The 25,638-nt window shown below is 33.4% G+C and overlaps 1 long non-coding RNA gene across 1 annotated transcript in view; it reads right to left on the bottom strand.

Moving 5' to 3' along the window:
* LOC138692644 (uncharacterized) overlaps window positions 1-25,403 on the bottom strand; it is a 67,202-nt gene extending 41,799 nt beyond the window's left edge. Inside the window, exons 1-2 of the long non-coding RNA XR_011330095.1 lie at window positions 25,263-25,403; window positions 1,880-1,965 (exon numbers count right to left, since the gene is read on the bottom strand). This is a non-coding gene — a long non-coding RNA (uncharacterized lncRNA). The remainder of the gene's footprint in view (window positions 1-1,879; window positions 1,966-25,262) is intronic.
* Window positions 25,404-25,638: the final 235 nt, after the last annotated feature.

The raw sequence follows: 25,638 nt of genomic DNA, 5'->3' as shown, positions 1-25,638 counted from the left end.
TGAAATGAAATATGAGTTGGTGATTGTGTTGCCAGAAAAGCCAAACGTTCCTAGGACGCTAACAGGTCCGTATTTGGAAATCTCTATGGCGTCGACCAGGTTAGATAGATTCGCTGAGTAGGTCTAAGTTTTAAAATGTAGGTATGCAAGTGTTTAGACTAACATTAAGAACCGCGGTTGTGGTACTCGTACTTGCTGTCAAAAATAAATTATTACCATTCAGATACACATTGACGGTTAATTAGTGATATTATCGTTTTCGTAGTTTTAAAATTACGCAAAACATTTGATACGATTTTTTAAACTGCTTTAGTGCTATTGTTCCAAAGGTCCACAGTCTAGAGAAAAAGTCTTGAAATTTCTATAAAACGTAACTTTCGACGCAATAAAAATCATACATAACTTATTTGGAATACTTAAAAGGCAACTTGAGTTATTAGATTAAAATATTGAGTTTCATTCTGAAACTAAAGAAACGTGTGGTAATAATATAATTACAATTACCCTTAAGTTGATATCCGCTTATATTTTTATTACAGAGGAAGAGTGACGCGTTTCAGAAGAGACAGTTCAAATACTGACACCCTTTAACACAATGATCACAATCCTGTCTGGTGAGGAATCTTAATGAATTATTTTGGACAGTAAACTTTAACCCATTGGTACCACACATTTCTTTTCTTCCATTCTGAAACTCCCTTAATATATTTTACGTTAAACTAAACCGATTAGAATAATAATGGACAAAAACTGTTTGTGAATAAACGAGTGTTTCCAGGAAAATTATAAATGTTTACATTAGCTACTGAAAAGCTTTACTTCTGCATTAGTTTTCAGTTAATTTTAATGTTATTAATTTGATCAATGACATAAAACTAATACGCCTTTCCACATATACTATGAATTTCAAAACTAGGAAAAAAATCTGTCAGCTAACATAGCACTTAAAGCAAAACAAAAAAAAAAAAAGAAGAGCCGAAGAAAGAGAGAGAGAGAGAAAGGGGGGTAAATAAAAAACAGAAAACAAACAACAAAAAATTACACACTTATTTTAAAAAATACGCTGACGTCAGCGGACTCCAATCACTACCGATACGATTAAAGGAATGCTCAGCGGAAAATGTATGTCTGCGCCACAGCACATATACAACCTGAGCGGCATCAATTGGAGGTAACCGGAGGTCTCCGATTGAAAGCACGCAAACAACCGCTCCGGAGGAAAAAAACCTAATCATAAACAGCACTAATAGTATTTGATACAACGTCGTTAAATAACTAACTAAAAACACTGATTGAAAATTTCCCCTAAATACTCGTATTATCTCTGTCTAACGAAAAGTTCACTTCGGCTCACCGAAATTTTAAACTCGGATATCCAACAAGAAATATAGACTCTCTGACTCTTTGGGTAACTGGAAATATTTGTGCGTATAATACGGATTGTCAGTGGAGAGTACAATAGTTTATAATTAAACACTCTTAGCCTAATTATGCTGTCCAATTACGTGATCTTCAGATTTTTACGCGAACGAGAAGGGACCAATAAATTTTGCCTGAAACCCTCTCATTCAGAAACGATTTTTAAATGCAAGACAGAGGTGTCCCAGCTAAGAAAAGCTCCTAAAAGTCCGACTCCTTTGAAATAATTTGAGCCCAAGATTCTCGAATCTGATGACAACCATGATATCCACTAGATATGTATGTTAAGTCATTGAATTTTAGTAAAAGTAAGAGCAAGAAATTTAGTGGCATTAAAATTATAGATGTAACATGAATCTTTGAATGTATTTCCGATTCTCATAAAATGTATTATCTCCTTTATTAGTTTATATAGGACACATTTGTTGCAATATAATTAAGCGAATCATTGTATACTTACTATTACTGCAGTTACAATTCATCCAAGAAATTGAAATGTCATTTCAGACCAGTGGAATAATGTGTGATAATTTCCGCTCACGAATGCTGCAATAGAAAGTATTATTTTTAAGTTGCACAATGTGTACAGAAATTTGCAAGCCTATAATCTAATTTGTATTCTTTTAATTAATGCATTTATAATTCCTTAATTTAAAGTGTAATTTTGCACTGAATATGAAGAGTCCACTGCAAGAATGATGGATGTCACTTTCTTGTCGAAAATGAACCAATACTGTCAAAGCTTAGCTTAAGACATATAGAATGTACATACAGAGTTATATGGCATTAACACTGATAGTCATTGTCCAGTAATGATCGGAAAATCACAGTTAAGCTTTGAGCGCTAAGCATTTCAAACTTTCAATTGCTTCTCCTGCAAAATGTATTCCAAATGACATCCATCATTCTTGCAGTGGACTCTTCATATCTATTTCATTGTTCAGTATTTAGAAATGAACGATGAAGTAGCGATAGACCTAATAAAACGATAAGTTCAAGATGGCAGAACAGATCGCCCTCAACAATCCTCACAGAAATGGCCGAGAATCGAATCCTCTTTCTTTATGTGTCATCCTTGGCGGTCTGATGATTAACATGCTTGCCAATATTCTAGCTTGTCCACCGCTTTGGAGTAACGGTCAGCACGTCTGACCGTGAAACGAATTGGTTCAAATCCAGGTTGGGGCAAGTTACCTGGTCGAAGTTTTTCCGAGATTTTCCCACATCCAATCGAAGCAGAATTGCTGGATAACCTACTGAGTTGGACCTCTCATTCATTTCGCCATCATAATTACACTTCCCCTCATTCATCATCATCTCATTGTCAGATTGTTTCCTAGGTTTCGGGTTTGCTCTGTTATAGAGTCGTCTGCGGATCACCGCCGAGCTTGGACCCAGTGAATATGTTATCAGTCGTTGTTGGTGGTAACACTGTGCATCGTGGGCTCTCTACTGGGTTCATGGTAATTCGTGGGACCGGGGTTCAGGGACCGCGGTGAGAGCTGCGTGGAATGGTAAACTGATCATGTAGGCTGTAGGGGAGTTTGGGGCGGCATGCAGGGGTATCTGTGGCGCGGAGGGCTTTAGGACATCCATCCCGGGTAGTACAATAGGCCTATCCGAACGCCTGCGTGCGAGGATAGTCCCAGTCCTTGCCCAATATCCCAGCTTTGTGGGTCCAAACGCGTACAAAAGCGATGGTATTTTAATGGGAGAAAAGAAATAATGTTGTTGAATCACCAGAACTATTTTGACAATTCTTGCGCTGCCACGTCGACGTATGTTTTTCGGAAGATTTATATACAATATAACTCCAATTCTGTATAAAATCTTTCACAGAAAGAGTCCACTTCTTTTGGTTCACTAGCGATGCAGGCGCATTATAAAAAGACCCATAATCACGATAGTACCACAAATAAGTAGGCAATGTTATATAATGTAACATTTTGTCTTAAAACTAAACACAAATTACATCTTCATATCGGCATTGTTCCTGCAATAATTCATATGTGCAAAATATAAAATTTTTGAGCAGGACGAAAAAACACATTTATTCCTTTTACGGCAATGGTATATAGGAGATGTGAATTCTTAAAGAAAGAAATATAATTACATATAGGAGATTTCACTCGGGAGGAAATTAAACGCAGAATAATAATATGGGAAATGCGTGTTATTATTCGGTTGAGAAACTTTTGTCATCTAGTCTGCTATCAAAAAATTTGAAAGTTAGAATTTATAAAACAGTTATATTACCGGTTTTCTTTATGGTTGTGAAACTTAGACTCTTACTTTGAGAGAAACAGAGATAAAGGTTAATTGAGAATAAGGTTCTTAGGAGAATATGTGAGGCTAAGATGGATGAAGTTACAGGAGAATGGAGAAAGTTACACTACGCAGAACTGCACGCATTGTATTCTTCACCTGACATAGGTAATTAGGAATATTAAATCTAGACGTTTGCGATGGACAGGGCATGTAGCACGTATGGGGGATTCCAGAAATGCATATAGTGTGTTAGTTGGGAAACCGGAGGGAAAAAAGACCTTTGGGGAGGCCGAGACGTAGATGGGAGGATAATATTAAAATGGATTTGAGGGAGGTGGGATATGATGACAGAGACTGGATTCATCTTGCACAGGATAGGGACCGATGGCGGGCTGATGTGGGGGCGCAATGAACCTGGGGGTTCCTTAAGAGCCATTTGTAAGTAAGTATAAGAGATTTCATTATTTGCTGTATCACTATAAGTTATTTATTATAGATCAAAAATCTGAAAATCGATAAATATGTAGCATAGGAGTTAGTGCAGGAACAACGACGATATATCAAATATACACTTTACTTTTTTTTATGAGCTCTAATATTTAAGGAAAGAGTAACTAACAAACGTATACTTTTTTTGTGCTCTTAAAGAAAAATAAGTAATATTTTATTATACAAACAGCTCTGGTAAGAGTCGTGTATGCAGCGTGATGACTGGTAGATTTTACATAAGGTTTCTTTATTCAGAAGTTACTCCTTCGACTTCATATGCAAGTAATTTATTCCAGTTTATTTTTAGCGCTTCAGTGGAAATTTTAGGCCAACAGGCAGTGGCATTAGCCTATAAATCACGTGGGAACATTAATATTGTAATTTCTGGTGATACGTTTAAACTTTTCGCCATTTTCAATTCAATGAATAAATTGCAGTTTTTGTTGCATGTTTAAAGATATCCGCTTGATAAACATCTCTTATCATCTGTGATATGCTCAGTGTCAGTGCCTGAACTGAACTGGCATCATCATTGTTTACTACGCCACAGTACGCTTACAACCATTCACAGGATTTGAGTCGTATTATAGTAAGCATTATACCTAAGATGCACGTATCTATACGAAGTAAGTTAGACCTACAGTCCATTATATGCACAGTGTCCTTTTATGCGTTGTTCCGCTACTTCCAGTTCTCGCCCGGCAGACAGAATGATCACTGTTGTGCAGAAGGTACGCTTATTTTGTCTGTACGAGTTCAAATTCTGTAACTGCAAGGTAAACTTAGAGTTACATAATACATAAGTTTGACATCTATACTAATAATAAATCTGTAGCCGAAATTTTTCTGGTAATTTTCGATTTTCCAAAAATAATTGGTCCTAACATATATAATTAACCACCCTGAAACCGAAAATCGCTTTTTTGAAATTTTTGTTTGTATGTCTGTCTGTCTGTCTGTCTGTCTGTCTGTTACCTTTTCACGCGATAATGGATGAACGGATTTCGATGAAAATTGGAATATGAATAAAGTTCGTTGTAACTTAGATTTTAGGCTATATTGAATTCAAAACACACTATTTAAAAGGGGGGTTATAAGGCGCCCTGAATTAAATAAATCGAAATATCTCGCTTATTATTGATTTTTGTGAAAAATGTTACATAACAAAAGTTTCTTTAAAATAATTTGCGATAAGTTTTATTCCTTGAAAAAGTTTGATAGGACTGATATTTAATGAGATAAATGAGTTTTAAAATTAAAATAACTGCCATCTAAGGTCGTGTAATGAATTAAAAAACAAATGACTTCGGCTATAAGGGGCCTTGGACAGCAACAATCGAAAGCTATGAAAGATAGCCTACAGAGAATGTTTCTGTGTTTGTAAGAAGTAATATTGGAAGCTAAATTAACCGATTTTGTATAATTAATTATTATTTCACCATTGGAAAGTGTAGTTTCTCTAGATGGACATAATGCTATAATGTTATTAGTTATTACAGTAACTTCTGATATAATATAATATAATATAATATAATATAATATAATATAATATAATATAATCTATACTAATAATAAATCTGTAGCCGAAATTTTTCTGGTAATTTTCGATTTTCCAAAAATAATTGATCCTAACATATATAATTAACCACCCTGAAACCGAAAATCGCTTTTTTGAAATTTTTGTTTGTATGTCTGTCTGTCTGTCTGTCTGTATGTTTGTTACCTTTTCACGCGATAATGGCTGAACCGATTTCGATGAAAATTGGAATATAAATTAAGTTCGTTGTAACTTAGATTTTAGGCTATATGGCATTCAAAATACATTATTTAAAATGGGGGTTATAAGGGGATCTGAATTAAATAAATCGAAATATCTCGCTTATTGTTGATTTTTGTGAAAAATGTTACATACCAAACATTTCTTTAAGAATCATTTCCGATAAGTTTTATTCCTTGAAAAATTTTGATAGGACTGATATTTAATGAGATAAATATGTTTCAAAATTAAAATAACTGCCATCTAAGGCAGTGTAATGAAATAAACAAATGAATTCGTCTATAAGGGGCCTTGGTCAACAACAATCGAAACCTATGAATCATAGCCTACAGAGAATGTTTCTGTGTTTGTATGAAGTAATATCGGAAGCTAAATTAACCGATTTGTATAATTAATTATTATTTCACCATTGGAAAGTGTAGTTTCTCTATATGGACATAATGCTAAAATGTTATTACAGTAACTTCGGAGTGAATTGAGGACAGGTAAGATTAAAATAGCTTCTTATGCACAAACAACTTGATAGGCTATTCTGTGTATTCGTTTCCTGTATTTCTTAAAATAATGTTTATCTCAGAGAATTAACGAACCACAAGAGTGTATTGATTTAGTATGCAGTAATAATATTTTAGCTTAGCATTCCATTATTTTATAATCCAAATTTTAACTATGCTCAATTGAATCGTGTTAAAATACATAAAATACATATGCATTAAATGCAATGCAAAAAAATTGGGTAATGAGCCAAGCAGATTATGTTGCGCTGTTGTAAAATAAAATTTGTTTCTCCTGAGATTCAAGAGCCCCCATAACAAATTAAAAACTTACTTATCGGTGTACATCCGTTATCAACACATTTTTTATATAATACAATATAATATAATATAATATAATATAATATAATATAATGTAATATAATATAATATAATGTAATGTAATGTAATGTAATATAATATAATTTAAGTTATTTAAGTTATTTGGAGGGTTCAGAACCATAGTGGCCCAAGCGCCATTTACTGAATACGTAGAAAACAAGGGTTAAAATTAAGTTATTATCATAATTCAATGGAAACATATAGCAAGTAAAATAAGGTATACACATTAAATCTAAATGCTATGTCAGTCTTCATTAAAGTATGGATGCATGTAATAAAAATTAAGAAACATGTTAAAGGAATTGTCATTGCACCAAATGAGTGTCTCTGGACCAAAATGATCGCATTTTAATTATTTAAATACAATTTAAATTAAGTAACATATTAAACGATTTATCCTTCTATCAAACACGAATCTTCCCTGGATCAAATGTCCTATTTTAATTATGTAATTACTTTATATTTATTTCTAACGGGTGCAGCGGAGCGCACGGGTACGGCTAGTATAATATAATATAATATAATATAATATAATATAATATAATATAATATAATATGTAATATAATATAATATAATATAATATAATATTAGTTGAAGGGTTCACAACCATAGTGGGCCAAGCGCCATTTACTGAATACGTAGAAAACAAGGATTAAAATTAAGTTATTACCATAATTCAATGGAAACTTATAACAAGTAAAATAAAATATACACATTAAATCTAAATGATGTCAATGTTCATTAAACTATGGTTGCAAGTAATAAAAATTAGAAACATGTTAAAGGAATTGTCATTGCACCAAATGAGTGTCTCTGGACCAAAATGATCGCATTTTAATTATTTGGATGCAATTTAAATTAAGTAACATATTAAACGATTTATCCTTCTATCAAACACGAATGTTCCCTGGATCAAACGTCCTATTTTAATTATGTAATTACTTTATATTTATTTGTAACGGGTGCAGCGGAGTGCACGGGTACGGCTAGTATATATATATATATATATATATATATATATATATATATATATATATATATATATATATATAAGTATGAAAAAGCTGTTATCAATGATAAAGAGAAACGTACAGTATTTCTGTTGTAGCTGAAGTAATATTATCGACTGATAGAATAGGCTGTAAGAAAGGGTCGTCGGCTGCCTGCTGAGTTTGGTGATAAAGTTTTGTTTTCATTCTGTATTATTGAATTCCAGCTTTAATTGTGATATTGCAAACGGATTTTGTAGTGCTGCTCGTTTATTTCTAAATAACCTCAAAGTTGGAGAACATTCCGAAAAAAATAAGTTGATAAGTTTGCTCTGTTCTTCGATTAGATTCTCTATCTTCTCTTATAGACCATTGCTATTCCTGTCTTCTAATTATTTAATTATTTGCTTTGAAACAAACAAACTTACAAGAGGAGATATCTTACGTCTAATTTAACATTTTATGGTTGCGTCCATATGACAGTATCATGAATGGTTGCATTTGAGATATGTGAACGTTATGTTTACATTCAAGCTTGAATTATGAATGAGACCTTAGGGTCACATAATTAGAACTCCGACTGAAGGATTCATGAAAATATCGTAAGTTCATTCAACCGTCTACGCAGCAGTCATGTATCGTGGTTCCCCAGGTCAGATTTGGCATCGGCGGAACATCACTTTAAAATACTGTTTCAATATTGTATTTAAAATTACCAGTGAAAATCAAGTACCCTATTTAATAAAGACAGCAAGAGGCTATATGTTTGCTTTGTGTATTTCGGATAGATGATTGAATTCATATATTTATTTCATAGAAATGCAACAACGATTAAGAGTTGCCACAACAAGGTAAACAAAAATCTAAAATTGAATAAGCAAGATATTTTCTGCCATTTTCTCATCCAAATGCATGTCAGAGACGTCCTTTAACGATCTAAGTAAGCCTATAACATGAAAACATGTTTCGGTCATTTATTGTCAGTTCTGTTAGTTTGTTTATTCTGTTGTAAGTGAGTAAATAATTATTTCATGGTCTCCTTCATTCGAAATAGGAATCACCATAAATTCCTTTCTTGTAGAACATAAGAAGATTTTTCTAGACTATATAAAAGTATACACTATATATCGATGGCTGAGAACCAGACTGTTCTAAGTCCAACTTTTTAAAAGAAAAAAATATGTCTTTCATTGTGTTCCAGTTCTTGTCTGCATATATGAATCGAACAAATTGTAAATATTCCTCTCCATAAGGATGTTACGAAGCTATACCAAATTGTTTCATGAAACTTTGAATGTCAGGAGCTTAAAATAGCCCTCCTGAAAAAAAAATAGTAAAATGGACTTGGAACAATCTGGTTCTGGGCCATCGACATGTCGGCAACAAAGAAACGCTATTTAAGAACATTACTCTATTGTTTAGTTTCTATAGTTTCTACAATTTGTTCTAATATTTCTTTAACCGAGATGTTTAAATTTACATTAAAATTGTTGTTTAGTTTCTTTTTATTTAATATAAATGAATAGAAAGATACATGGATAAGTTAATAACAGTATGGTCTACTAAAGAAGTGTCAACAGTAACATGAGGAAGACGACTTGTTTCGAAGCTATTGCTGGTACCAGGCACTTCAAGGGCGAAGGACTTTTGTATATAACGCCACGGAGATCCCTTAAAGAGTATGCTAATATTGAACGACCAGCAAGAAGATTATTTAACTGTGGAAATTTTAGGCGTAGAAAGAAACGAGACGTAAGCCAGACACCGGTGGATACGGAATTAAATGTAGCGTCGAAACCAGGAAACACCAGTTGCGAAGAAAGAGATGACAACAGATTTCTAGAGAGAGAAGGAATTGCGATGTTCACTGATCATGTTCAAGTTCAACGCACCAGGAGACAAGTATTTGGTTGTGGACATTTTAGGCGCAGAAAGGAAAAAGTTGCTAGTCAGGTACCGGTACATGTGGCATTTAATATTGCTCTTAAATCTACAAATTATCCAGAAAATAAATGCGTTCCTTCTTCCTCAAATTCTTTCGACATAGAAAATGCACTTACAACACGAGATAAAACTGAGCCTCATATTCGCCCATGTAAGAAGCCATTTCATAGCAATAAACAGAAAGAGGCGGAGTACCCTGACATTAGAGACAGCAAGCCAAATTCTAAGAGGAACATGAATCCTATATGTTACAAATGTGGCGGAAATCTGTACCGACAAGCAACAAAAGGCAATGAAGAAACTTGTGACAAATCGTGTCAAACAGATGGCTTGATGGAGAAATTGTATGATGCGTCGCAGTATATGGAAAGTCAAAGGCAAAGGAAACATTATAAAGAAACTGCTTCACAAACACAACCGTCAATTTATGTAAAACAAGATAAAAGCTATGATGAAAAGGTAGTTTGCTGTAACGAAAGCATCAAGAAAATGACTTCCAGAAACCTAATCAAAATACCACTTCCAGAGAGCGGCCGTTCAGTGTTGGTCTCTTTAAGATTAGTGGATTCAAAGACAAATAGCTGTTATAACTGTCTTCAACCATCACGTCAAATCTCTCCATCACTTCCCAGCATAAGCAAATAACACAACAGGAATCAAGTTACAACAAACAACAAAAAATTGCATGCTTGTCTGAACCACGTTAGTCAGAAGTACCGGTAATCGAATGTAACACTCACAAAAAATACAAAATCTCAATCACATTCTCAAGTTGTTATGTTAAAGCAACCCTGTCACGAAGTAATACATCACACTCAGATTTCCACTTATCTTGAAATCACACAAAATTCACAACTTATTAATGAGACTCATTATCAGAGCAGCAAAACCAAAAGAAAAATAAATCTATTTCAGGACTTTTTCCGTGGAAAATAAGGAAAGCGAAATAACAGTACAGCATTTAATTTGTATCTCCGCCTTGATAAAGGCAACAAATTAATGTACAATACTATTATACGATAATATACTCTGTTCTTCAAACGGTTTTCCTGCAGTTTATTTATAAAAGTCTAATATCAGAATTAACAAAAATTAAATATAGGCCTATATGTCATATTGCATTTATCATGCACACTATACAGAGTGATTGAGACCATCCGTAACTTTTATTTATTTCGGAAACTATTGCATTAAAATTTTCGAGATAAAAATATAACTAAAGCACATATTGATTCCTTGGTACGACCGATAGACAGATAAATTTCAGCTCACGATGACACACCAATGTTCAGACTGGGAACAAGGGAATTCCCTATTTACCGTCAGCTGTCTCTGAAATTCAAGTGAAAACACACATAGACATGAAATTACGTGAAATATATGTCAGCACAGCTTCAGATCAATGTACAGATCTTAAAATTATTTTACCTCTGCCTCTGTGCAACGTCACATTTGCGGTACGAGGAAAGCAGACGGCAGAAAGATCATAATGCTATTTAATTCGCTGACGCCCACGACTAAGATATGTCACTTGAAATTTAACGGTCACTGACTGGCAGAGATAAAATGTAAGATCTATAGATCTAAGTGGGTGTACAGTGACCGAGGGATATGTTTTGTAATGCTGAACTTCAAGACTATGCTAACCCATTTAAAATTTGTGTGACTGTAGCGTGAATAAAGAAATAAATAAAAGTAATATATATAATTTTAAAAACTGTTGAACGTAAGGCATATGATGAAATTTTTTTTCGGTTCCTGATCTACAGCTGTTAAGTTAAAACAGCTAAATGTTAAAAATAATTTTACTGCCAGTAAAAGCATAAGAACGGCGAATATAGTATTAAAAGAAAAAGTGATGTTAAAACTACTGTATTTTGTACAGAACATTTGTTCTCACACACAGACATTTCACTGATTCACACTTTGTTTTACGCATATTACTTAAAAATCCTTAACTTGTCTCCGTACACTGATGATTTGCACATGAGTGATGTAAAATTCCTTTGGCATCACCGATATTTTCTAGTACAATTCATGTTTAGCGCTTAATGAAAATTGAGATTATGAATGAAAATGCTGTATGGTGACCTGTGCTCAATTCGAGAAATTATTACGAGCGTCACTTCTATTTCAGGAACAGGAACTCGAAATATCGCACGTTTTTACCAGGTAGAATTTTTTTCGAATAATATTTTCACTTTTATAAATTGTTTTTAAAGAGTGTGCCTTGCGTTTTACTGTTTGCCTAACAGTAACTCGACAGTAAATGGGACTGAGTTTCTGTATTTCACATTTCGCCTAGAAATTTTAGGCATTATACAACTTACCTAGTCATTATACATAATTTCTGATATTCCGCATTGTCTGTATCACACAAGATGTCTGAGATCAACGATTACAAAACAATACATAAAAGAATATTCTATAGTGGCTACTTAGGTAACGAACTAAAATATCACAAGTATAAGTATAGCATTACGTAAAACAGTGCCCGTTGACGAATCCAAAATTCCTCCATCTTTCAATTCGAACCATTTCACATCCATAGAAAATACAAAGAAGCTCTACACTGTCCGCTCAGATGAGTCCATTTGTCAACTCAGAAGGGAATCTATATTAAAAAAAAAGACCTCTCATGTTGAGAATTTTATTCAATTTTCGTATAAAGAAAGATTCTGGAGTCCACATCTGTGGAGTAACGGTCAGCGCGTCTGGCCGCGAAACCAGGTGGCCCGGGTTCGAATCCCGGTCGGGACAAGTTACCTGGTTGAGGTTTTTTCCGGGGTTTTTCCTCAACCCAATACGAGCAAATGCTGGGTAACTTTCGGTGCTGGACCCCGGACTCATTTCACCGTCATTATCACCTTCATTTCATTCAGACGCTAAATAACCTAGATGTTGATACAGCGTCGTAAAATAATCCAATAAAATAAATAAAAAAAGATTCTGGAAAGAAAGAGTTAATGTAAAAAAAACTGGCTTATTATGCGAACTACAAAATGTTGTGAAAATATTGAAAATCACTTGAGTCCCCCAATGACTGTACTTGTACGATTGGCATATATTTCACGTAATTTCATGTCTGTGTGTGTTTTCACTTGAATTTCAGAGACAGCTGACGGTAAATAGGGAATTTCCTTGTTCCCAGTCTGAACATTGGTGTGTTATCGTGATCCGAAATTTACCTATCGGCCGTACCAAGGAATCAATATATACATATATAATTTAATTCATATTGGAAGATTTACGCTGTACGCTCCCTCCCTTCCTGTGTGCATAACGGCTAGTTTATCAGCCTGTAAGCAAAAGAATGCTTGCAAGTATTTATGCTTTCTTTAATAATTCAATTGTAAATCCCAATTTTTGTTGTTCACAGGAAGAATAAAATTAACATGAAATGAAGAAATATTATGATTTGAAGTTTATCTAACCATGCATTTATAACACATTAGCTGAAAGTACCCGGCGTTACCCAGGTTTTCCTTTCTGCTTCTATTTTTAATTAAACTGCTTATTAAATTTTCGGAAATCTCGGAAACCTAACTATAGACAACCAAAACGAATTGTCTTTACTAAGCTTTCCTCCCCATAAAGATATATCTTATAGTTAATGTCACTTACATGAATTAATGAACTCTTTAGCCAAATGCCTGCCAGGGTTAACTCAATTTTAAGCAGTTGTAAATCGGGCACCGAAAATAAAACATTTCATCATGTGCCTGACGTTAAATTGTTGTCTTAAATTTATATATTTGTTTTTATTTATTTATTTATTTATTTATTTATTTATTTATTTATTTATTTATTTATTTATTTATTTATTTATTTATTTATTTATTCACTCATTTATTCACTCATTCATTCATTTATTTATTCTGGTGTAGTTAAGGCCATTAGGCCTTCTCTTCCACACCGCCAGATATATAAATAAAGTAATAGAAAAATCAAACTATGAACAAAGTAAAACCCAACAAAAATATAATTCCTTTTCCTCTTTCTGTCAATTTCAGCATCGAATCAATATATACATATATAATTTAATTTATATTGGAAGATTTTTTACCTCTTGACCGCTGTACACCCACTTATATCATACCCATTTTTTTTAATATGACTTGAAACTATATCTCATAAATTCTAATTACATTAATTCTAATTTAATTATAATTTTATACACAGAATACAGATACAATATAAACTCGCAATAAGTCATTTTTAACATAAAGACTAATATTCTGAGAGACGTATAGGTCTACCGGCATTTTAGAAATTAAGAGATTTTTATTTCCTCAATGCTTAACATACTACATTTGCAACGTGATTACACAGACAGAATTTCGCAGCAACACATTTTCGGACGAGAACAACAATATTTTGACAGACGTATATTTTAGAATTAATACAGTGTTACTTTTAGGCCCAATTGTATAAAACTCCCTGACTAAAGATCAACTTTGATCGAAGATCGAAAAGGGAACCGAGTTCAGACACTTCTTCTATTGTATAAAACTTTTCTGCGATCAAATTACCTTGGTTCAAATGCAATCTAAGTTCACGTGAAAAGGATTTGGCAACATCGCATAAACAGGTGAAATACGTGATGCGCGGATCATGTTATACAGGTTTGTTCAGGCGACTTTAACTCTTTTTCAACAACAATTTCTTTTAACTTTTATATTGCTTAAATAGGGATTTAGTGACCTTTTTAGCACCCTATAGTGACAAAATTTAATCTTTCTTTGTTGATAATGAGAAATCTAGCGACTTTACAACTACTTTTTGGCGACTTTCCGTATTACACTCTGTTGGAGACACTGGTTTTTTTGTGCAATGTAAATAATGGCGGACAATAAGAAGGTTGACTGTTCTCCAAATTGTTATCATGTTATGGTGTTCGATACTGCTAAACATAATAAAGCTTTATAAAACGACAATTTTCGTGGCATTTTCGTTTAGTAATACAGTTAATTGTACATTTCTGAATGCACCTATCATATCCATTAATAATTAATGGTTGTTATAAACATAATATAATTATAGGTTATGTTATTTGATACTGCTGAACACGATAGAACCTTATAAAATATAAGAATGTTTGTGTCTTAAGGCAAGAAATTGAAAGAAATACATGTAAATGTACCTAACATATCTATTAATATTAATAATAATGGATATTTTATTTGCACAATCTGTCACTCGTATATTTCAAACAGAAAAGAAAGAACTGAACTTGGATCATCTAACTTAATCGGAGAAATTTCTTCAGTCAAAGTTGACTTTAGTTTGAGACAAATTAATCTCAGATTAGACTTTATACAACACAAAATTCCAAGTTCAGCTGAAACAAGGATCAATTTAACCTCTGATCTAAGATTAGATGGTTTATACAATCGGGTCTTAGTGGGCTTATGTACATTCACATATTACATTAGCAACATGACAAAAGTATCATTGAATTCCTTATTGATATATGTAATTTTTTTTCACTCCTTTGTATAAAATAGGATGTGAAAAACACGCAGTCTTTTAGGTAATGTCTGCAATTTCGAGCAACTGTCCTTGAGCTTCATTTTAATATGGCCATTACAAATGCTAGTCGCACTGAAATTGCAGTTGCTTAAAATGGAATGAGTACCCTAGCAGTACTTAGAATAAAAACATCTCCTTTTATTTTTACAGTTAATATTGCCAATTCTTTTACGTTTCGTATGAGTTTTTCACACCAATTCATGTTGGTGCATAATTTTGGTGGGTCAATATTTCTCAATAGTACTATTGGTTATTCAATATTAAATAAATCATGTGGTAGCAATCCTTGTAGTTTCAAAGAATTCTAGAATTCAGTTGCATAAAACAGTCTGCTTACATCTACAAAACTGCATCAAAAAATTCATAATACGGTTCTGGACTGCGTAAAGATACTTATTGCATAAATTATCTAGTTTTAGCCATCATGATGTGTATCAACAATGTAATATTTAATTTCGTGTTAAAATTTCTATGGCCTTGTGAAAGTCGATGTTGAATACAACAGACAATGATAAAGAACAATTGACAGTAGAAGATTTTGTATTTTAATATTACACATGAATATTTTGATCTATTTATTTTTATTTTTTATATTTTTAATTAATTTAACATCAATTTGCACAATTTTAATGTAGCCTATGCTTTTCTCCTGGTTATGAAGGTTAAATGTGCAAATTTTGGCACATATCGGTCAAAGCGTGTAGATTTGTATAGAGAACATGCATACACACATACTGTCCGTTACTCAGGAGAAGACGAACGGAAAGAATGTGATCTTCTTGACTATCGCTGCTGATTATTATAAACATCGCTCAGGTAAGCATCCCAGTAGCCAGGTTATTACTCGTGCAGGAAACATGAGTAACAATGCGTATGGAAATTAAAGCTAAGTTGAACAGAAGGAGACCTAATGTTTCCGCTTACTGCAGTACAAATATTGCACGTGTTGTCGTACGTTATCTGTTCACATCCCTTCCTCCTCAGTCCGCTCTCGTCTTCTCCTGAGTCACCGACAGTGCATACATATATACATACATACCCACATTCACTTTTATATATTAAGATAGTCCTAGATAATAGATTTAACATTCATTATACTTTATTATTATTATTATTATTATTATTATTATTATTATCATTATTATTATTATTATTATTATTATTTGGTTCCCAGCTTTTAACCAGTTTTTTAAACTTATTCTTGATCACTATCGAAACTCCTCCAGCCGCTCGTTCATTCTTCGTACTCCACTATAAAATTGAGTGTATCTTCCTAAATTCTCTATTCCTTTCCCTTTCTTTTTGGTTTCAGTTAAAATAATGATGTCTTGGTTATGTTTTTGTAATTCATACTGAACAACTGAATATTTATTGTTGGGAAATATGTTATGGAAACAGAAGTCACTAACTTCGCACTGAACATAGAATTGGTAAAAATTGTAACCGAAAAACATAAGAATGGTAAGTCTTGAGGGATAGATGGTGTTTATCCTGAACTTATTAAACAGGGAACAAGTAAATTGTTTGAAATGTTGAGATTTCTTTTGGAAAGATGTCTAAATGGAGAAGAGATACCTAATTCGTGGAAAACAGGACTTATATCAGTCATCCATAAAAACGGAAAGAAGGATGATTGTAATAATTATAGAGGTATCGCATACTCAATACAATCAGTAGAATATATGGAAAAATTTTGAAACATATACTAGAAGCAGAATATAAAGGGAAAGAGGATGAGGAACAGGCAGGTTTTCGAGCAGGGAGATCAACAACTGATCACATTTTTGTGGTTAAACAGTTAATGGAAAAGAAATTTATAAAAAAAAAAAAGACAATCAATACATGTTGTATTGGTTGATTTAGAAAAAGCCTGACTCCGTCTCACCAAAGAAATTATGAGAAGTATAAAAGGATAAAGTAGAAAACAAACTTCTTGTAAATGCCATAGGCAAATTATATGAGAATACAACCTCTAGGATAAAGATTGGGAAGAATGTTTCGGAGGAATTTCTAGGTACAAAAGGCTTACGTCAAGGGCGTAGATTATCCCCAACTTTTTTTAAGATACATATACAACAAGCTTTACAAAATTGGGAGAAGAAGTGTAAAGATATGGGAATACCTACTGAGAATTCTACAATTTATACTCTGTTATTTGCAGACGACCAGCTAGTTATAGCACAGGACTATGAAGACATAGAATATATGAGTAGAAAACTTATAGAAGAATATAATAAATGGGGTTTAAAAATAAATTTAGAGAAAACACTATATATTTCCTGTGGGGAGGAAATGAAATGTTTGGTTTGGAAGATGGAATGGAATGTATCGAAGGATGTGAGGAGTGTGAATATTTGGGGGTAAAAATTAACTCAACATACAGCCAGGAAAGTGACATAAAATATAGAATTCAGAAAGGTAGATCGCAATAGCTATGTTAAATGGGGTTTGGTGGGATAAGACAATAACAATTGAAATAAAGGTCCAAATCTATAAATCTATAATAAGAAGTACTATGACATATGGGGCGGAAACGTGGCATTCAAACACGAATCTGAGATTGAAACTCCTCTCCACTGAAATTAATTGTTTTAGACGTTCCACTAGACATTCTAAATTGGAAAAAATTCGAAAGACAACCATTAGACAAGAAATGGGAGTTAATAGTACATTGTTAGATTTCGTTAGCTACAAGCAATTAGAATGATATGGCCACGTGCGTAGAATGCCAGAAACAAGATTGCACAGACAGATTTTGGAATGGATTCCGCCAGGAAGAGGAAAGAGGGGAAGACCAGGAAAACCTGAATGGACGATATAAAAAGTGGAATAAAGGAGAGAGGCTTGGAAGAACAGGATTGGGAGGCAAGAGAAGAATGGAGGAAGAAGATAAGAATTTAAACACTTTGGATATAGGAATATGTAGTTTACATTGTAACCCCGTTAATAATAATAATAATAATAATAATAATAATAATAATAATTATTATTATTATTATTATTATTATTATTATTATTATTATTATTATTAGTATTATTATTATTATTATTATTATTATTATTATTATTATTGTTATTAGTATTATTATTATTAGTATTATTATTATTATTATTATTATTATTATTATTATTGTATATATTGTATATTGCTCGTTTATACAGTTAACAACTTGTTCTTTTTATGAACAAACGCGTTTCGGGGTATAGGCCTATCTTATACCCTATCTTCAATGTTCTTATTGATATGATTAGTTACATTGTTTGAAGTCCATGATTTTCAATAATATTGTACCTTCTAATGTTAATGAAGTTCAGTTTTAACATTCGCATCCTTACTATAATTATTATCGTACTAATTATTTATACATGGGTCATTCAATAATAACACTGTTCTGCAAGGGTAATTTTTCTTATGTGAAAATATGTGTTTCCAAAGCATTTCCATATGGAAAATTCAAATCTGAAAACAGAAATTCGCTAACAGGCAGAGTTTTTTAGTTATACGAGAATATACGTCTCATTTAACTGACATTTTAAGTTTGTGATAAAGATGGCCAACAGATGCCAACAGTTAATTTTGTTCTCCATTTGTTTCATTTTCAAATTGTGGCATTCCTGTTGCTAGTAAAATTTTATGTTAATAAGCAAGTTATTATTACAGAATTTAAAATTGAGTTTTATAGCGTGTAAAAACGGCATTATTTGCATGATGGAGACATTCCTTACCATGTGAGTAAATATTCATTTTTAACCATAATATTCCGACATCTGTGGTATATAAAATAAAGGGAGTTCTCCTCCACAATGGGAACATAATGCCCTCTGTCCCAGTTGCCTATGCAAGTATGACTAAAGAGTCATGTGATATTTTAAAAAATATGCTGAGATCAATCAAACATAATGAGCACAAGTGGAAAATACATGGTGATTTGAAAATAGTTGCCATGATATTAGGTATGCAACAAGGCTACATCAAATATGGATGTTTTCTGTGTGAGTGGGGTAGTCGCGATAGGTATTCCCGTTATAAAAGAAAGATTTGGCCTGAACGTAAGAGGAAAGTTGGAGATAAAAATATACTGAATGAGAAATTGGTAGCCAGTGAAGATGTTCTGCTGCCCCCTCTTCACATCAAGCTAGGCCTTATTAAACAATTTGTTAAGGCCATGGACACATCTGGAAGAGGATTTATGTACCTTTCAAAAAAGTTTCCTCGTCTTTCTTCAGCAAAAATAAAAGAGGGCGTGTTTGTAGGTTCCCAAATTAGAGAACTTCAGAAGGATTCAGATTTTGAACAACGCCTTGCACCAAAAGAAAGAAGAGCATGGTCTTGTTTCAAAAATGTAACGCAAAATTTTCTGGGAAGAAAAAGAGCTAACGACTTCGAACAACTGGTTCAACAAATGATAAATGCATATAGGAATCTAGGATGTCACATGTCTTTAAAAGTTCATTTCTTAGATTCACATATACATTATTTTCCTGAGAGTTGCAGTGATGTCTCCGACGAGCATGATGAAATGTTCTATAAAGATATAATGTTCATGGAAAAGCGGTATGAAGGGAAATGGATGCCTGCGATGCTTGCTGACTACCGCTGGAACATTATTAGAGACTGCAAAATTGAACACAAGAGAAAAAAATAACACTTTTAAATTCTTAAGGAAAAGTGTATTTTGTTCATATTTTCTAATCTTAAATAAGTGTTTCCTTATAATATAATTATTATATTAAGGCTTGTATATTTTTTTTTGTTTTATAGTGCATAAAATGTTTGTAAATAATTTTGTGAGTGACTAAAATATTAATATTTACATGTTTTGCCTACATAAATACATAGTGTGGAAACGAAAAATAAAAAAAAAATGAAATTGCATATAACTTGAAAACTATGCGTGACACAAAGAAACTAATTACAGATTTGAATTCAGGAAGTAAATTTCCATGTTAATCAAGAGCGTTATACCCAGAAAAATGAATTTCATTTTTTTTAGAATAGTGTAATTAGTGGCAACATTTGAATTAACAAAAAAGAAAACATTTTTGGAACAGTGACATTGTTGCAGTGCGCAGAAGTAATCTCCTCCAACATGAAGAACCCGCCTCCACACCTCAGTGAGACGACGGATGCCACCCACAGAGTCTTGTTGTACTAATCTTCCAACAAACTCCTCTACTGCTCCTATAATTGCCTGTCTGGTTCTAAAGCGAACTCCTCTAAGAGGTAATTTAATTTTCGGGAAAAGATTAAAATCACATGGACTCGTATCTGGAGAGCTTGGAGGATGCTCCAGAACTTCCCAGTTCCATCTGCGAAGTAAATTAACCACAGGGGCAGCTATATGAGAGCGAACACTATCATGTAGCACAATAGGATGAGAATTCAGGAGATTTAGATGTTTACCACTGGTTGTAAATGGTGTTCCAGAAAGTAACTCTAATATGCACTATTCACACGATTTCCAACAACGGTGTTCTGCCAGCAGCGCTCTTACAGCGTGCACTTGCCGATTACGGTATGCCAGCTCCACGTTTTTTATGAACATCTTCCCTCCCGCTGCGAAATGCATGCGTCCACCTAGCCATGGTACGATATGCTGAAGTCTCTCTACCACAAGTTTCCAGTAATGCTGTATGGCATTGTCGAGCATTCTTGTCTCTTGCAAACTGAATTTTAATGGAACATTTTTGTTCGTATTTGCTAAACATTTTAGAGCACTATAGATAACAGTCTATAAATTAGGCTCACTACAATTAATATCTTATAAATGAGGTTATTGCCTTCAAATTCACAGGTAACACACATCAGATGCTCTTCTTTCTTATTGTTATCAGCTTGCATCATTCACCGCTGATAGCGCAACATACAAATTATTGAATGACCCATGTACGAGTATGTTGATTCATAAATCACATATTACTTGTTTATTCCAAAATATACTGTAGGCCTATATATATACTTGTATTCTCTTATGTAAAATCCATATTTATATTAGTTAAAAATTGTTTACATGTAATAAAATTTTCGCTCGCATATAATGAATAAGATTCTTATTCTTCGTCGGCATTTCCCCTCTCAACCTCCACAGATCTCGGCCGTTCTAATTACCAGGTACCAGGCACCTTTCATTCGTGGTTTTGTTCATGTATGCTTCCCATCCCAAAGTCGGCCTATCTCTTCTTCTTTTCCTTGCAGAGGACAATTTTTTTAATTTTCTTTGGCCATCTACATTTCGGTAGGCATTGGATATATCCATACTGACATACTCCATTTATTTGTCTTTGGTCCATACCACTTCAGACCTCTCTTTTCCTAGTGCATTGGATATTGAACATGTAATCCCCACTCTTGTCCAAACTTGATCATTTAAATTATTATTTATTGTTTAAATTATAATATACCTATACAAATTAGCTTGCAGTCATTGTATTTATTTGAATCATGTTGTGAATTCTTGCATATTTTAAATGTGGATTACTTTATGTGTGAATGCCATTCTGTTTTGTAAAATTGTTTCATTTGATTATTATTAAAATAATTTAGATTAGATTTTTCTTCTTTGTTTTGCTTCAATACAATGTTAAGGGAAGAACAACAGATGACATTATACTGTGTATTCCAACTTTGTGTTGAAAACTATACGAGTTTTTACAAATCAATATTTGATCTGTCTATGTCTATCCATTATAATTAATTTGTAAAGATGTTGTAAATCTGTTGTAAGTTCCGGACCTCCATGGTCAGCTGTTAGAGCAGCAGCAAGGATCGTACATAGTAGAATATATGAATACATAAAGGTAACTGTATTCTATTCACACAAAATACAATTTATGTACGTTACTATTGCCGTACATAAATAAAGTATTGTTTCAATTATTTAGTTTCATACTCTAAATTATCGTGTATTTAAGGTCATTCACATCACTGCGTAAATGCAGTCATCTAATGGATGTTCATTATGTGTCTACTAGATCAATTTATTTCGCTTCATGTTAATGATACTTTTTTATAAATTAAAATGACAAGTGTGAGAAAACTTTGTAAATATAACATTGAAATTATCTACAATATACAGTTTCCTTGCTTTTACTACTGTGCAACATAAACATCATGGCAGACGAAGCGTGTGCGTGTAGTATGTATTGTGAGACTATTCAACCGTTTCAGCCGATAAAGTTACCTCCAAAAGAAGGGCCTGGCAATATAGGTTATGGGCCCATTTTTTGTTATACCGGTATATATTTTCTTAACAAGATCTTACAGTGAGCAAAGTTTAGAAAAGAATCTCAACAGGATATAGTTCAAGGTTCCCTCGTTAGGTTGGCCCTTCTTGATATTGGCTATCAATGTAAAAGACGAAATTGCTTCACTTCGGAAGAAAACTACAATTGAATAACCCTATTATTCAGTTACTTAATTCTTTCTCAAGTCGCTAGTCACTGGATATTCTTTTATATATTTTATCACCTTCTATGGTTCATTCTGTTCTGTTTCATTGTTGGTATACATGCGTTCGAACGAAATCTTCTTTTGAATAATCAGCATTTTCCGTTACTTGATTCGTCCTCAAGCCACTAAAACATAGAATAATTTTGTATTGTTCCTTTATATATTTTATCACGCAGGTGGTCGGGATTTGAGTCTCGGTTATGCTTATGACTTTTTATTTGAAAGGAAACCACAGTGACAATTTTGGCGGACAAGATATGCGGAGTGTATCGCAATGTGCATTTGCTGCTAAGACGTTTATTAAAAAAATTATTTGCGATCGCTGCTAGAGGAGCATATCAGCGTTATTTTCGTCTTATAAGGCATGATCCCGTTCCATCTGATCATAAAATTAGGTTATGAGTGCAAAATTTGTAAGATACGGGATGTACTTTAAGGAAAAAATCTAACGGCAGGTCTCAGAATATTCGAACACAATAAACAATACAGACAGTGAGAAATGTTGTTACACAAAGTCCAGACGATCTGTGAGACGATTTTCAATGCATATCTCAAGCGCTGGTATGCATAGAATGTTACGTGAAGATTTCAAGTTGAAACCGTAAGAAATAAAGAATGTCCAGCCGTTAAATAAGTGTGATTTTGAATAGAGAATACATTTCAATGTTGATATTTCGTCTAAAATTAATAAAGATCAAGCTTTCTTGCATTCATTATGTATGTCTGATGACTAATGCAGCACACTTTCAGCTTATCGATTTGTTAACAAACAAAAATATCATTACTAGTCTGGTGGAAAAACCACGTCAACTGCACCAACTGCCCTTACACAGCTAAAAGACCATAGTGTGCCATATGGTCTCTTTAGTGGGTGTAATTGGTCTACTTACAGTGAGGTAATTTTAGCTTCAATATGACGTGGCGACGCGATGTCGCATACAGCGAGAATTTCCAAGCAAGAAGTGCACCAAACTTTCGGCAATCGCGTCATCTTCAGAAATAATGGCATTGGCGCATTGCTTGACCTTCAGGTTACATGACTGAACAATTTATGATTATTGGTTGTTAATGAAAAAAAATTGTCTCCGGCGCCGGGAATCGAACCCGGGACCCCCAGTTCTATGCATTGGGCGCTCTAACCACTGAGCTACGCCGAGGTTCAATTCCCAGCACCGAATAGAATCTTTGAAATGCTGAAAAACAACAATCATTCCTATTGAAATGTTCAAACGTGTCATAGTTATTCTCCGTCGACTGTGATTGTTTTAGTAAATGGTAATGTGTAAGGTTGCAATTCTCTTGCTTGCAATTTTTCACATTAAAACGGGTATCTCTTTCGTTGCATTTTGAAACGTGCATTTTAAACACCGTGTATTTATGATAGTGTATATAATCTGTTTAAAATAAACGTTTCTCAGGCTCATAACAATTACTCAAAATTGTCGATCACAGACCAAAATATGCAAACATTATAACGCCGCAATACTTCTGTCTCAATATTTCAACTTTATATCTTAGAGAATACTCGTCCCGCTCTTTTGCCAAACTATTTAACTGCTATGCAAACGGACGCGCGAGTCGTTCTCCTAGAGCCACGGTACTTGCTTTCGAATTCAGAAATCGTTCTTCTTTAAGCACACTTTTGAAACAAAATGAAGAGCACAAGGAAAGACTTGATACGTCCAAAATGATCGATTTTCCGTTTTAGATGCCATATAATAGCTCATGTAATGTAGAGTTTTTGTAATTTAACTGTACAGAATAACAACCTTTTTGATTCATAGAAATTTGAATAACGATAACACAAAGACAATGGAATATAATGTATATTGAAACTTTTAACTTGTTCTCCTGTAAAAACAGTAAAACGTGACTTATCAGGTTTTACCGCTGTACTTTTCAAATGTCTTCAGACTGCGACTAGAAACCAAGCTGTCCAGCTGAGCGCGTGCTGTAGCAACTTCACCGTTGAACATTTTAAAGATACTGAGTTCTAGCAAACGATATCGATTACAGTACCGGTAGGCCTACTAGGAAAATAGTGGATGTGAAGAGAAATCCAGAGGTGTCAGATCTTAATCAGGACTAATCACACTCACTGCTATAGCACCAGTTAGTGATTGCGTGAATAGAAGTTAAAGCAAAAGTGTAGAAACATACTTAATTTTTTCTTTCAATTCCAGGTATGATTACAATGTCAAGAACGAACACAGCAGACATCTTAGCCATCCGAGCATCTTCGGACATTAAAAAAAAAAGGTTTTATAACGAACACTGCAAAAGTGGCACTATATAAATGACAGAAATTTAACATTGTAGCTACGCTTTACCGAAATATAATTAATATTTAAAATTTGTCAGTAGTAATAAGCCATAAAAACACAAACGATATTGTTATAGGCTAATATTGCGTAACACTTAAAGTTAAAACTTTGCGACACAAATTAAGAGGACATTCAGGATACACAAAAAATATGAATTTCTCGACTGAACATTTCAAGTATACTATTACACTTACCGTACTCTGCAAACTACAGGATATTTCATAATACGCTTACAATTTCACTACGACAATAAAATGACAGGCTCATGTTTCTCCACACCGAGTTACCATAAATCACTTTTTCAACAACTTTTTAAACAAAAGAATTACGGTATCAGAGAAAACCCTTCGCCTACTATGAACAATGGTGGAAACTACTGCTTGCTGGATCACACCTATGACTGTGATGGATGCTCTGCAGTGGATGGATGCGATCAAGCAGGCAGTGATGGAAACAATTTGAAGCTTGTTATTGCTAAAACAAATAAATGTCGAATAGAAAATGTCAAGAATCTGATAAGGTTTAAAAAGGAATTTCCGAAGTACTTTTCTCAACTTATCTCGATGTATG

The sequence above is a fragment of the Periplaneta americana genome, chromosome 17 (assembly GCF_040183065.1).
Source record: "Periplaneta americana isolate PAMFEO1 chromosome 17, P.americana_PAMFEO1_priV1, whole genome shotgun sequence".
Classification (NCBI taxonomy): Eukaryota; Metazoa; Arthropoda; class Insecta; order Blattodea; family Blattidae; genus Periplaneta; species Periplaneta americana.
Note: the sequence above shows the minus strand (reverse complement) of the source record. Positions and strands in the feature narration are given on the sequence as shown.